Source organism: Plecotus auritus (genome assembly GCF_963455305.1).
Source record: "Plecotus auritus genome assembly, chromosome: 8".
NCBI classification, from domain to species: Eukaryota; Metazoa; Chordata; class Mammalia; order Chiroptera; family Vespertilionidae; genus Plecotus; species Plecotus auritus.
In genome coordinates this window covers 131,325,948-131,337,712 of record NC_137782.1, presented here as the reverse complement: position 1 = coordinate 131,337,712, position 11,765 = coordinate 131,325,948, and positions in this window count along the sequence as shown.

The window sequence follows — 11,765 nt, the reverse complement described above, 5'->3', positions numbered from 1 at the left end:
GAAAAAAAAAGGTCTCTTGAGGAAGAGACCCCCAACAGATCCAGGTTGGTTGTGACAAGGGCTGTAGACAGAAGTTAATCACAAAAAAGTCAGGAAGGGCAAGTCCATCTTCTTGAAGCATCCAGGAAGTGCCCAGGCACTGGGTGCACACAGGGAGGGGATCACATTCGATGTCTGGCATAGGCAGAATAGCCAAGGGGGCAATGATGGTTAGGGCAGCCACACCAGCTCCCAGCTAGCTTTATGTGGTTACACCATGCAGGGGAAAAACTCTAATATGAAGGCAAGACTCTGCTCTTTTGGGGTCTCCACAGACAACTGGCTCATGACAAGCTTGTTATGTTCCAGGCACTGGGTTAGGCACTAGGGGTTCGACAATGGACAGGTAAAGTGTTCTTTGCTTCATGGAGCCACTCAGACAGAAGTATCAGGTTACCTGTGAAAGAAAAAACACACACACCACATTGACATTTGTCACATAAATTCCAAAGAAACAAAGCAATATCCATGAGATTTTGAGAAGAAATGATTATGACTTAAAATTCTGTTTCATACTAAGATATTTTAGAGAAGCAGCTATTAAAAGTAAACAATTCATGTACCACCCCAACTGAAAAAAAGACTCCGCAGAGGTTATTCCAGTCAAGCAAATAAATACAATAGTGTAAAAGAAATGTCAGTGAATTGATGAAAGCAATAACAATGTTGAGCCTTACTCCTGATTTTTTATATACTGTGGCACTCACTGTTGGATGCCAATAGGATGAACACTTCCCTTTCCTTCCTGCTAACAGAATTCCAGTTATGTGTGGCTGACAACATGCCCTGACCCACAGGATAAAGCAAGACAATTTCTTGACCATTGTTGATGATTGGCCTAGGGATGGGCATGTGACTAAGTTCTGGCCAATGAACTGTCAGGAAAAGTCTCCTGTTAGACTTCTTGGGGAGGAATTTGCTTGTTGATAAAGACAGGACGTGAGATAGTCTGACTTTTCTTCCTGCCTTGAAGATGGCTGTCTAAGGATGAAATACCTGGAATGTGGAATTCATCTTGTAGCTGTGAGAAAGCCAAAAAATCTGAGAGATGCCCACCAAGGACCTGGAAGCTTACTGAAGAGCTGCTGAGCCATCCCTGGATCTGCCTCCCTTTTCCCGCCTATCTTTATGGTACATGTCCTTAATGTCCGAGCCACTATTGGTCAGGTAGTCTGATGTGAGGTGGAAGGTATGGTTGGATAGTTAATAAAACTATTGAAGAGAATTATTGAAAGAAAACATTCATACAGCAATTAGGAACTGGGATTAAATCATCATAATAATCTAAATCTAAAGGTCCAGATTATTGTTATAGAAACTGGGAGCACAGGGTGGTATAGGAGAAGGGAAAGAAAAATGTACTTGTTTTGTCATCTTTCATTAAAGAGAATTAATAGCTACTGTAAAATTCTATTCTTCGATAGATATGTAAATTTATTTTAAAAATTTTAAGATAACTAGTAATAGAAAAAATAGAACATATCCATATTTCTTGAGGAAAAAGGGAAGAGATAGAGATAGATAGATAGATAGATAGATAGATAGATAGATAACAAAAGGAGAGAATGAGGAAAAATCCAGGAAATGTAAAGACTGGAAAACATATATATGATCAGACAGTAGAAGTAAGTACAAATATAACTATGTTCCCATTAAATGTGCATAGTTTTAACTCCCCTTGAAAAATACAATCTCCAGCTTGGCTGGTGTGGCTCAGAAGGTCTTGGTTCAATTCCTGGTCAGGGCACATGCCTGAGTCGCACAGGCTCCGTTCCCGATCAATGATTCTCTCTCATCATTTACGTTTTTATCCCTCTTTCCCTCTCCCTTCCGCCTCTGAAATCAATAAAAACATATTTTAAAAAATCTAACTAGAGACTTTAAGAAACACACCTGGCAGTGATATAAAAAGCAAACACAATTTCTCTGGAAATGCAAACCAAAATAAATCTGATGAGGTAATATAATTGTGAGAAAATGAAAACTTGTAGCAAAAAGGAATTAATATGTAAACAGGATCATTTTGGTCAAAACTGTTAGAAATATGAGGAAAAGTACAAGGTCAAATTATATTTATGTGGTAGATTATCACATTAATGGTCCCCAATGAAGCATACTTCCTGTTACCAAGCTCTTGTGTAGTTCCTTCCCACATTGAGTCTAGGTTTGGCCATGTTATCTTGCGTAGTTCAGTGGGATTCAGTAAACCCAAAGACACAAGCAGGGACTTAACAACTGTTGTGCATTAGGGGTTGTCTTCTTGGGCAGAAGTCTGATCCAGTCTAGTAGAAGAAGGGAGGCCATATGAAGCAGAGACAAGCTACCTTCCCTGAACCCAGCCCTCATCCAATCCACCAGTTGAATTTGGCTGTAAGAGTGAATCTATCCAATTCACAGAATCATGAGGAATAATAAAATGTCACTCTTCTAAACCACTGATTTTTGGGATGTTTTGTTATGCAGCAATAGATAATGGATACATTTTGTGAAACCTGAGCATTTCTCTCTGTGGCACCTCCAAAGGATAAATATTCAGTAAAGTTATAATAAATTTGAAAATTTATCTAATATAACTAACTCAATATGCACAAATCAGGATTTTCTATTCTATAAATATAAATACATTTCTTTCAAATCAAAATGTTTGGGATTCAGCCAAATGTATTCAAAGAAACATTTGTAGCCACAGGTTTTCTTTTATTACTTAGAAATAATAAGACTAAGTGAAGTGATGATTTCACTTAAATAGAAAAAATCTAAGAAAAGCAGAAATGTGGAGTCACAATTAAAGCAAAAAAAAAAGAATAGCATAGAAAAGGCAATAATCAGATTAAATGCAAGAGTATCTTTGAAAAAATAATAAATTGTAAGACTAATGGTGAAGAATGAAGAGAAAATTATAAGTGCACAGTGTTGGAAATGAAAGCGGGACAGAACATGTGGGAAAGCTTTTTATAAAAAAGTGGTATGTTTAACTCAATGTTAAAAAATTTGAAAAATCTCATTAAAATGAATAAATTCTCTAGAAAATACACTTGCCAAATTGACTCAAGAAGAAGTAGAAATTTGAAAAGACTAATAATCATAGAAGAAATGGAAACGTTGTTAAATAATTACTCTGCAAAAGATGTCTTTCCACAGAGTTATGAAGTATATTTCTTTTAATCCTTAAGGAATTTAATGTTCTTGCTGTTTAAAATGTGCCAGAACAGCCCTGCCAGTGTGGCTTAGTGGTTGAGTGTCGACCTATTAACCAGGAGATCATGGTTCAATTCCTGGTCAGGGCACATGCCTGGGTTTCAGGCTTGCTCCCCCGTGTGGGGCATGCAGGAGGCAGCTGATCAATGATTCTCTCTCATCATTGAAGTTTCTATCTCTCTCTCCCTCTCCCTTCCTCTCTGAAATCAATAAAAAAATATTTTTTTAAAATAAAATGTTTCAGAACATTAAAAAAAGGATAAAAAGTATCCTATTTCAGTTTTTCAAACTAAAACACCCAAACTAACAAAAGAAGCAAAAACAAACAAAAAGTAAATACCAAACTAAAGACCAAAGATATGATGAAAAAAAGTAAACAAAATGCTAGGAAGTCAAATCCAAAATGTTATTAAAAAGAATATATTATGACCAGTTTTTCTGCTAATTCAGATAGTATTTTATTAACATAAATCATCACATTTAATAATTAAAATATAATTGACATATATAACATATTACTTTCAAGTGTACAATGTAATGATTATTGTATTGTATATATTACAAAATTATTATTACAATACATCTAAATAATGTCCATCCCATAATTACAAAGTTTTTTTTAAAGATTTAAAAATCAAAGATAAAACATAATTATTTCTATAGCTGTGGGAAAAGTTCCTAGTTAACCAGAAATAGGCTACTTCATTAACATAGGGAATAACTATGTCAAATTACCATCTATAAAATTCTTCACGTGAAAACATTAGAAGCATTCCTATTAGAGGCAGGAACCAAACAAGAATACCAATCTAACCATTGCTCTATAACCTTCTCCATAAACTTTGATTTGATGGTGAAGAATCTTAAGGTTTTTTATACTCATTATTTTTATCAATTCTTTTTCTACTGATTTGAAATAATACCTTTATCATATCACAAATCTTCTATATTCTTGGTCCCATTCATTCCCAGGCTTTTTGCATTATTTTAACTTTATAATATCTTATGGCTATTTTAAATCTCTCTTTCACACACACACACACACACACACACACACACATGAGAGTGTTCAAACTACCCTACAGAAAAGTTTAACATTCTTTTTAAAAAATATATATTTTTATTGATTTCAGAGAGGAAGGGAGAGGGAGAGAGAGATAGAAACATCAATGATGAGAGGGAATCATTGATGGACTGCCTCCTGTATGCCCCCTACTGGGGATCAAGCCCGAAAACCAGGCATGTGCTCTTGGCCAGAATCAAACCTGAGACCCTTCAGACCGCAGGCCGATGCTGTATCCACTGAGCCAAACCAGCTAGGGCTAAGTTTAACATTCTTACTAGCTGTGTGGTAGGCAATTTTCCACTTTGGTTATTTTACCCCCAGCCAAGTTGGTTCTTTGGGTCACATATGCCTTGGAGAATTTGATGAAAACCATGAACTGTCTTCTCCTCTCTCCCCATACAGCTATGTCTATATCTATATCTATATCTATATCTATATCTATATCTATATCTATATCTATATCTATATCTATATCTATATCTATCTATATCTATATCTATATCTCAATATCCCAAATTGTGCATATTATTATATGCTTATAGAGTCTCTGAAGCTTATGCATGGACCCCAGGTTAACATCTGATATAAATACAGGGGTGGACAAAAGTAGGTTTACAGTTGTGAGTACATGAAACAGAATTTATTCTTTATTATTAATTATTCTTATATTTTTCATATGAATTACTGTAAACTGCTTTTGCCCACTCTATATTCATCTATATTTATCCCACTGTCTTTTGCATTTAATTTTTAAATCCAATTGACTTTTTGGTGATTATTTACAACACATCTCTAAAAAACGTTCAATATGATCCAAATGTTGTCTCTAATATATATGCTTAGAGAAACAGATAAATGCTATAGATACACCGAAATGATTAACACTTCGGTCTGGGTGGTTTAGAGAAACAAACCGATTTCTCTCAGAAAGGCAGAGAGTGCCATTTGGAGGGTTTCAGAATTGCTGAGAATGAGAGATGAGAGGGTTTCTCTTCTTTCGTGGAGTAGAGATGCTTATGGGGGTTGGGCAGGGATGAAGTTTGAATATCAACTGTTTGCGCTGCCACACCAGCATGGGCAGGAATCAGAGGCCAGCCTGAGCCCATCTCACTCGCCTGGACACAGGGCCTCAGTGTGCACTGGGGCCTGTGATGGGCCGATACCATGCTCCTCCAACAAGGGCCCTGTGTCTGCCACTGTCCAACACAAAGGACAGAGGTCCCCTGTTTACTTTGGATTAGAAATGTTCAAGTGAAGGACAGCAAAAACATTTGAGTTTTCCCTCTTTTCAGTGTCTTACAAAAAAGGAAATTGTAGCTAGTTGGGAATTTTTTTGGCATCTTCCCTGAATAAAAATCCATCAGACTAGATTGCTGACGGAGTGTTAAAGAACTTCCCTTGTTTATTATTAATTTTTTTTTTTTTTAGATTTGTGGCTTAAAGTCTAAGAAGTAGCACTGACTGACTAGGCCCCTGAATTGTCCATTCATTACCCAGGAAATGGGGCATTCCCTGTACCTTGGTCAGTTGGAACAAATGACCTTTGAACTTTTGCAATAAGCTCATTATAGGCTGGAAGCACCCACATATTCATGGCCATGCTGCCTCCTCCCTCCCTTCTATCTAACCTCCTACGCAGTGGAATACTCTTTTTCCTTTTAGATGCTCGTTCAAAACTAGGAAATTAGGCCTACAAAGGGATGAAAGTTTTATCAGACAAAGGAGTCTTTAAATCGTAAGAGTCAAGGTGGTTCTACATTGAAAGACTGTGCCTGAAACTATAGGGAATGGGCTCTTGAAGGCCACTGTGGCATGGTGAAATTGGTATGGACTTTTGTGGCTTCTGGGTTCAATTAGCTCTGGCACTTATGACCCAAGGACAACTTTCTGAACCTTTCTTATTGTCAATAACCTTACCTATAAAATGGGGGTAATCATAACACTCAGCACATAGAGTCACTAATAAAAATTAAATGAGACAATGTGTGTTAAGGGTGTAATCAGAGCCTGATGCATGGAAACCACTCAATGCATGGTGGCTGTCGTTGTTGTGACTTGCGACTGTTGTCATCTCATAGAAACAGGCAGTTGTAGCATTTGCCCAGCTTGGGAAGATGGGGCTGACCTGCTGTATGTGTAGGACTGGAAAGCATAGCTTGTAGGGTCAGTGACTTTTCATCTGATGCTGGCTTATTCTTCAGTGACTACCATAGTACCAGTAACTCTCAAAGGGGGTGGACATGGCAACTTTGGGGAGGGGATTTTGCACCCCACATCTGACTCTACCCTTAGAGTCCGATGTACTTTTCTTGCATTGTGAGACTGAAAATGGTGATGAGATGTGCCCAACGGGGGTGCGGTGTACATATGAATGGTATGGAAAGGGAAAAGGTGAGACCACTAATTTATATCCATGTTATCACCCTCTGTCCTGTCAAATCTTACCTGCTATGAACATTATTGGAAGCAAGTATCTGAAGTGACATTTCCTTGACATATTTCAAGTCCTAAGGATTCCTGAGTCATCTCTTCTAGGAATATCGTTTAGAGTTGAATCTCTGAGGATCTGACAGAGCAGTCTGGTCTAGTGAGGCCAGACACTCCCACTTTTTATCCACTGAGTTTTTATTAGTCATCAGAAGGAACATGAAAAAAAAAAAAAGAATAAGCCAATGTATTTTAATATATAACTAAGATCACACAAAGAAAATTCTTAAAACTTAAGGCATTCCTTCACACATCAAAAATTTTCAAAATTCCAATAGAAAGAAGCATTTATTCCTAAATCAGGTAGATAAGCTATTTCTAGGGTAGAAGTGACGACTCAGATAATCAGAAACTGAAGTCAGTAATAACTTACGTGGAGGTCCATGCTTCAAGTGACAAGAGCAGTTTCTTTGGCTCCACGCTAACTTTAGAGCCTTGTGCTGAGTCCTCTTTCTCTGTGCTGTCTACTGCAGCTCCTTCTCCTTGCTGCCTCACACGTGCCCCTTAACCTGCCTCCCTCTTTTCCTTATTCTCTCTCCATCTCTCCTTTCTCCCTCTGTTTACCAGCAATATGAGAATGGTTTTTTAAATTTCATTTTAATGAGTGAGGTTTTATATTTTGTCCTTAGTTTTAAGAGACTATATTAATATTTTATCTTATTCTTTTAATAAAAAATTAAAATTCAGTTGGCCTTTGCCCAGATATGATTCACTTAATTTTTTTCCTTTTAATGTGTATGACATTCTCAATTAACAACAACAAAAATCCTTTGACTTCTATCCTTGTCTGAAAGATACTTGAAGCTGTCATTTTATTTTTTACTCTCAGATAACTGGACCTCCGTTTTTTAATATTTTTCCTTGTGAGCATTCATATAAACTTGATGGTGCATGTTCATAAATACAGTGGTAAAAGCTCAGCATGATCCAGTGTCTGCTCATGACCCAGCCTTTATCTGTGTCCTGAAACTACACCCTAGATCTAAGAGCAAGTGTGCCTGCCTCTGGTGTTCTTGACTTAAGTATTACTAGCAATCTGGCCTGCCAGCTATCACAGCCCTTCTGGTGCCACATGATCTACTTCTCGAGTTGGACAAGACCTTGGAATTCCCCTGAATGGAACCTCTGAGGCGAGAAAGGTTCAGTGGTATTGCTGTTGGATCACACTGAATAAGATAACCAACATTTCCTTCTGGTACTACTTCTGAATCATTCATTATATCATTTGATCCTTACATTCCATGTGGTGAAGCTACTAACGTATCCCCATTTTACAGGTGAGTAAACTGTGACTCAGAGAGACTAAGTGATTAGTCGGATCACACATGCCAGAGCAAGAAGCTGAACTCTGGCCTTCTGAACGCCAAATCCAGGGCCAGGCTCACAGTGGGCTCAGTAAACATTTGCCTCCTGCTGCACCTGCCCCAAGTGAAAGAGAAGTAATTACTTCTTTCTTGTAGGGCTATCTTTCCAGGAGAGGACACCACCAGAAACCTTGTCAAAGAAGGTCGTTGGCAAAGAGGTCCTGTTGTGTTCTTAATTATTCAGATCTCGGAACTCCTTGGTCTCTTGGGAGTCTCCCTGCCAGCTCAGCTGATGAGGTTGCTCTTTTATGTACAACTTGCATTAAAAGAAAGAAATTCCTCCATTTCTCACAGGAAATAACTGTCAGGAGTCATTGTCACAGATGATAAAAATGTTAGCAACCAGATTCCGGTAAGGATCAAGTGGTCCTCATGAATTGTATCCTACTCTGTACTGTTCACATTCCACTCCAGCCTCTCTGTAGTTTGCTAGCTAGTGGCGGGGGTAAGCTAAAGATCAGTTTCTGACAATAACCCTGAAGGCTTTTTTCCTTTTTTTAAAGGCCTTTTCTTTTCAAATAACAATGGAATTGGCATATTGGTAATGAAGATAAAACTTGGAACCAAGTTAGAGAGGATGGAGTATGTGCAGAAGGGCTGTTGAAAATGTAAAACTTGGGTGCATTATTTGTGCAGACTCAAAATTGGGAAGATTAAGTACCATCATTTTCTCAATTGTTCTACATTTTAATTCTGAAAAAAAGCTGGCTTTGCCCATTTCTTATTTTTAAAAACTTGTAATAAAAAGAGAGAAAGGAACACTTTTTAAAAACTGTTGGAAACCATTACAACCAAAAGAAGCTACAAAGGAGCTAGAGAACTTAGTGATTAAGAGAATGAGGAATGACAAGTATGTCCTCCCTTTGGGAGGGGTTCTACCTGTGCAGATCTTCACACACAGGGATCTCAACACCAAACATGTCCTCACATGTATGCTGGTGGTGAACGATTTGAAAGAAATCAAAGTCAGAATAAAGAAGAGTCTGGAACATATTTAATGACTAGAGGCCCGGTGCATGAAATTCGTGCACGGGGGAGGGGGGTGTCCCTCAGCCCAGCCTGCACCCTCTCCAATCTGGGACCCCTCGAGGGATGTCCAACTGCCCGTTTAGGCCCGATCCCACAATCCAGGACTGCTGGCTCCAACTGCTCGCCTGCCTGCCTTCCTGAATGCCCCTAACTGCTTCTGCCTGCCAGCCTGATCACCCCCTAACCACTCCCCTGCCAGCCTTATTGATGCCTAACTGTTCCCCTGACAGCCTGTTTGCACCTAACTGCCCTCCCCTACAGGCGTGGTCCCCCCCAACTGCCCTCCCCTGCAGGCCTGGTCCCCCCTCAACTGCTCTCCCCTGCAGGCCTCGGTCCCTCCCAACTGCCTTTCCCTGCAGGCCTGGTTGCCCCCAACTTCCCTCCTCTGCCAGCTTGGTCACCCCTAACTGCTCTCCCCTGCAGGCTTGATCGCCCCCAACTGCCCTCCCTTGCAGGCCTGGTCCCTCCCAACTGCCCTCCCTTGCTGGCCATCTTGTGGTGGCCATCTTGTGTCCACATGGGGCAGGATCTTTGACCACATGGGGGCAGCCATCTTGTGTGTTGGAGTGATGGTCAATCAGCATATTACTCTTTTATTAGATAGGATAGAGGTCTGGTGCACGGGTGGGGGCCAGCTGGTTTGCCCTGAAGGGTGTCCTGGATCAGGGTGGGGGTTCCCTTGGGGCGTGGGGCAACCTGGGCGAGGGGCCTGTGGTGGTTTGCAGGCCGGCCACGCCCCCTGGCAACCCAAGCAGAGGCCCTGGTATCTGGGGTTTATTTATCTTCTACAATTGAAACTTTGTAGCCTGGAGCGGATCCAAGCCTTCTGCTTGCTACATGGCGGCAGCCATTTCTATTGGAATTTATGTATCTTCTATCATTGAAACTTTGTAGCCTTAAGCGAGGCCTGGGCCGGCCAGGTGTGCAGAAAGCTTGGCTTCCTCCATCATCGGGGGCAACCCTAGCCTCCTGCTTTTTCCAGCTCCGTGGCTGCTGCCATTTCTGTTTGAGTTTATGTATCTTCTATCATTGAAACTTTGTAGCCTTGAGTGGAGGCCTAGGCCGGCAAGGGCAGGCGGAAAGCTTGGCTTCCTCCATTGCCAGGGAAACCCAAGCCTCCCTCCTGCTCTCTGTGGCCGTAGTCATCTTGGTTGGGTTTATTTGCATATTCGCTCCTGATTGGCTGGTGGGCGTGGCTCGTGGGTGTAGCGTAGTGATGGTTAATTTGCATATTACTCTTTTATTAGATAGGATTTGTTTCTGTGGATCATTCTAAACAATCTAAAATTTGAGAGACATCTCCAAATTTTCTGGTACTTGCAGAATTCAGCTGGCAAGTAAAAACCACCTGTACCCTTGGGAATGTCTCCAAAAGTCCCAAGAAGGTAAGAAATATCTGAACGTGAGTGAAGTGGCCTTATTCAGCCAACTATACTCACAATCAAAATATCATCCTACTGCCCTGACCGGTTTGGCTCAGTGGATAGAGCATGGCCTGTGGACTGAAGGGTCCCAGGTTCGATTCCGGTCGGAGGTATGTGCCTTGGTTGCGGGCATATCCCCAGTAGGAGGTGTGCAGGAGGCAGCTGATCGATGTTTCTCTCTGATCGATGTTTCTAACTCTCTGTCCCTCTCCCTTCCTCTCTGTAAAAAAGCAATAAAATATATTTTAAAAAATATCATCCTACTAATTCTATTAATAAACTTCCTACCTTTACTACAGTCTCAGAACACACACACACACACACACACACACACACACACACACACACACACGCCTTTCCTTGCCATTGAGTCTAAAATTTTCCTGGTTAACTCCTAGTCCCCTTCACAGCTCAGCCAAATGATCTCTTCTCCAGGCAGCCTCCTCTGATCCCCCAGACACAGAAACACAACTCTGATAGTACCCTGCAGGCTTCTCAAGGGGCCTCATAGCATTTCCTTTGTCCCCATCTCAGGGTGTTTTGTCTAACCCCCAAAATAAAGATAAAGACACTCTTCTACCCCACCCCAACCTACTCCTCACTAAGTTCTCTTGAGTTTACAAGTATCCTGGAGTATTATGTGGAAGGATCCCCCAGAAGGATGTGGAGGCCTTGGGCCTTCTGGGTGGGAATGGGAGTCAAAGGCATTGGAACCATGAAGGATTGGGGCTGGAGGAGAAGGTTGCTGATTCTGTGAACCTGATCATGAGACATCATCTCCAGAGTGGCAATGCCTCCAGGAGACAACTGCTGAGGTGCCTGTGGAGTTCAGGCACTAAATCTGCGAACTTGGACCCTTCATGGGACTCTAATGGTCAAGCTTGGATAGAAAGAGTGGAACTTCCAGAATAAAGAGCTACCACTGCAGGGCAACATGGGCCAACAGAGGGTCAGCCAAAGTGGGAGTTATCCAGCCTGAGGAATGGGGCCCCATCCTGATTTCCTGGATGATAGCAGCTCAAGGATAGCAGAAACCACCAGGCTGGACTTCACTAACCTGGGCAAGTAGCTTCTTAAGCAATATTTAATTTGACTTAGGAAAAGCAAAATGTCTTTTCTTTCATCTAAATTTATAACTATTATACCATGCCACATTTA